Source organism: Aptenodytes forsteri, unplaced genomic scaffold (assembly GCF_000699145.1).
Source record: "Aptenodytes forsteri isolate BGI_AS27 unplaced genomic scaffold, ASM69914v1 Scaffold90, whole genome shotgun sequence".
In the NCBI taxonomy this organism is placed as follows: domain Eukaryota; kingdom Metazoa; phylum Chordata; class Aves; order Sphenisciformes; family Spheniscidae; genus Aptenodytes; species Aptenodytes forsteri.
Genome location: NW_008793941.1, coordinates 232393 through 235931, shown reverse-complemented (window position 1 = coordinate 235931; position 3539 = coordinate 232393).

The following is a 3539-nucleotide window of genomic DNA, read 5'->3' as shown; positions in this document are numbered from 1 at the left end:
CCCAGCGCTCCCGGGCGGGAAGCCGTTTCCCAGCCCCTGCTGCGAAAGGGTCGCCAGCAAGGCAAAGGGATCCGCAATGCATTATGGACAGCCAGTCAAAAAAAAAAAAAAAAAACGACTTCGCATTTTAGGGAGCCCTTCGTCTTTAAAGCCTGCAGCAAGCGCCAAGACCCAAAATAGCGGGGGAAAGCCATTTGTGATGACTTGGGTTAGGTCACTCAAGGGACAATAGCTATTCATACGGAGAGTTTAGCAGGGCGACACAGAGCTATTTTGCGTTGGCAGGCTTCTGACTCATTTTATTTGACACTGCAGAGCCAAGCAGTCTAAGCCTTTATTAGAACTGGTGTGGCAATTGCGCGCTGCGATGCCCACACACACGAGAGCAGCTTCTTTTCTACATACTCAGCTTCCTTTGTGTGCAGTTTGTCCTGGCTCTGTTTACACATCACGTAAACACGGTAAGGCAGCCCCAACTGTTAAACAAATGCTGCTTTCTTTGCATTATTTGCTAACAGATCGCACTCCTCGGACTGTACATTAAAGTTAAATGACTGAGACGAGTAAAATAAAACTTGTTAGCCATTTTTCTTAACAAAATGGCATTGCTATGTAAAAGAAAAGTCAAGCTACAAAATTGTTTAATAAATTAAAGCAAAGATTGATTTCGCTCATAGTACTTGGGGGGTTGTTAAATGATAATTTTTGTACATTTGGGGCAGAAGTCTGAAAGGAGGCTCCCTCTACACAGGGCTCGGACCGGGCTTTGAGCAACCTGACCTAGTGCAGGACGTCCCTGCCCACGGCAGGGGCTGGCACCAGACGACCTTTACGGGTCCCTCCCGACCCAAACCCTCCTACGATTCTCGAGGAAGCGTGAGCTGTGCCAGGCCAAAGCAGTCTTGACTTCCACGTGCAAGCTAAGCACTAGTCATGGCGTTTCGCTTCAGCCGAAACCCAGAGCTATTTACCAAGAAAAGGCCTAAACAGACAATAGCTGGCCCAGGTCTCCGATCAGCACAGAATACCGGTGCAGAACAGTCTGTACCTGGCGTGCTTTGACATCAACACAGAGTTCGTCTTCGCAGCTTTGAACTCTGATGAGCCAGAGGGAAAAAGGAAAACAACAAACCCGAGATGCTGTAGATGGAAGGCTCGCTGATGATCTTCAGCACGACTAGGGCAGGTGCGCTTCTGGACCCTTGGGGTTATCGCTGCATCTGTTTGTTACAGTTTTATATTTATTCCATCCCATTGCGCTTTTGGTTTGGGTTGGGTTTTTTTGGCCCTGCAACTCAGCTATATTTTAAAAACTGAGAAATGCATGTTTTGGGGGTAAGAAGACTAATGGAGGCTTAATGCATTTTTGTTCCTTTACTACACGTTTTCCACAAAGGGGTCCAGAAATCAGTAGTAACACTCATGCGCCTTGAGAATCTGTAAGTTAATGAAGTGGCAAATGAAGTTGTGATCTGACCTGGTCACTTGGACATAAAACCAAAGACAGCGAGCGCGAATTACCATAACTCAGGTGTGTGATAACAAGGCAACATAGAAACATGATTCTCCTACTTACTTTCTGTGTTGTGTCAACGACTGCTTCTTAATCTGATGCTTTTCCATCACTTGGAAAAAGATTCTGGAAATAAAATGGTTAAAAAAAGGTACCTGGGATAATCAAGCCCAATTCTCTGCTGCACCAGACAATCTGTCTTCCCCTTCCAGAACCATTTAATAATTAGGAAGGTTTCTTGCTCCTACGAACTTTAAGGAAGCCCTGGAATCTACTGTGTGATGATCAGAATCCCCTTTCTGTTTTCCATCCCAGGATTACTCACGGCCATTTTCTCTTACTGCCAGATTTGTTCTAATTTAAGCCGTCACTTTCCCTCACATTTACCATCAGACACTCAATCACATCTTCTCTCTGCTTTTATTTCAAGGGCCGAAATCAAAAGAGCCTGGGTTTGCCAGCCTATAAAAAAATGCCACTGTCTTCATCATGACCCTCCTCTGCATTATCCCTGCTTTAGATCACCCACCTTAAAGATTAGAGACAAAACTTGTGTTCTGCACCCCAGGTAACATCTCTCCAGAGCCTTGCACAGGTCATTCACGTGACCCTGTACTCCTGGAAATACCTCTACTTATTTCTTAGGATAAAATACTTGCCTTTTTAATGATCAAATACCTATGCACACCACGATCAACAAGTTCACAACAGACTTTTTCCCTCTTCTACCATTTCCTACTGACAGAGCTTCTAGCTGTTAGCAAAAATACCTAGTAAGACAACCCTTTCCTCCACACCAGTCAAAAAAAAAAAAAAAACGACTTCGCATTTTAGGGAGCCCTTCGTCTTTAAAGCCTGCAGCAAGCGCCAAGACCCAAAATAGCGGGGGAAAGCCATTTGTGATGACTTGGGTTAGGTCACTCAAGGGACAATAGCTATTCATACGGAGAGTTTAGCAGGGCGACACAGAGCTATTTTGCGTTGGCAGGCTTCTGACTCATTTTATTTGACACTGCAGAGCCAAGCAGTCTAAGCCTTTATTAGAACTGGTGTGGCAATTGCGCGCTGCGATGCCCACACACACGAGAGCAGCTTCTTTTCTACATACTCAGCTTCCTTTGTGTGCAGTTTGTCCTGGCTCTGTTTACACATCACGTAAACACGGTAAGGCAGCCCCAACTGTTAAACAAATGCTGCTTTCTTTGCATTATTTGCTAACAGATCGCACTCCTCGGACTGTACATTAAAGTTAAATGACTGAGACGAGTAAAATAAAACTTGTTAGCCATTTTTCTTAACAAAATGGCATTGCTATGTAAAAGAAAAGTCAAGCTACAAAATTGTTTAATAAATTAAAGCAAAGATTGATTTCGCTCATAGTACTTGGGGGGTTGTTAAATGATAATTTTTGTACATTTGGGGCAGAAGTCTGAAAGGAGGCTCCCTCTACACAGGGCTCGGACCGGGCTTTGAGCAACCTGACCTAGTGCAGGACGTCCCTGCCCACGGCAGGGGCTGGCACCAGACGACCTTTACGGGTCCCTCCCGACCCAAACCCTCCTACGATTCTCGAGGAAGCGTGAGCTGTGCCAGGCCAAAGCAGTCTTGACTTCCACGTGCAAGCTAAGCACTAGTCATGGCGTTTCGCTTCAGCCGAAACCCAGAGCTATTTACCAAGAAAAGGCCTAAACAGACAATAGCTGGCCCAGGTCTCCGATCAGCACAGAATACCGGTGCAGAACAGTCTGTACCTGGCGTGCTTTGACATCAACACAGAGTTCGTCTTCGCAGCTTTGAACTCTGATGAGCCAGAGGGAAAAAGGAAAACAACAAACCCGAGATGCTGTAGATGGAAGGCTCGCTGATGATCTTCAGCACGACTAGGGCAGGTGCGCTTCTGGACCCTTGGGGTTATCGCTGCATCTGTTTGTTACAGTTTTATATTTATTCCATCCCATTGCGCTTTTGGTTTGGGTTGGGTTTTTTTGGCCCTGCAACTCAGCTATATTTTAAAAACTGAGAAATG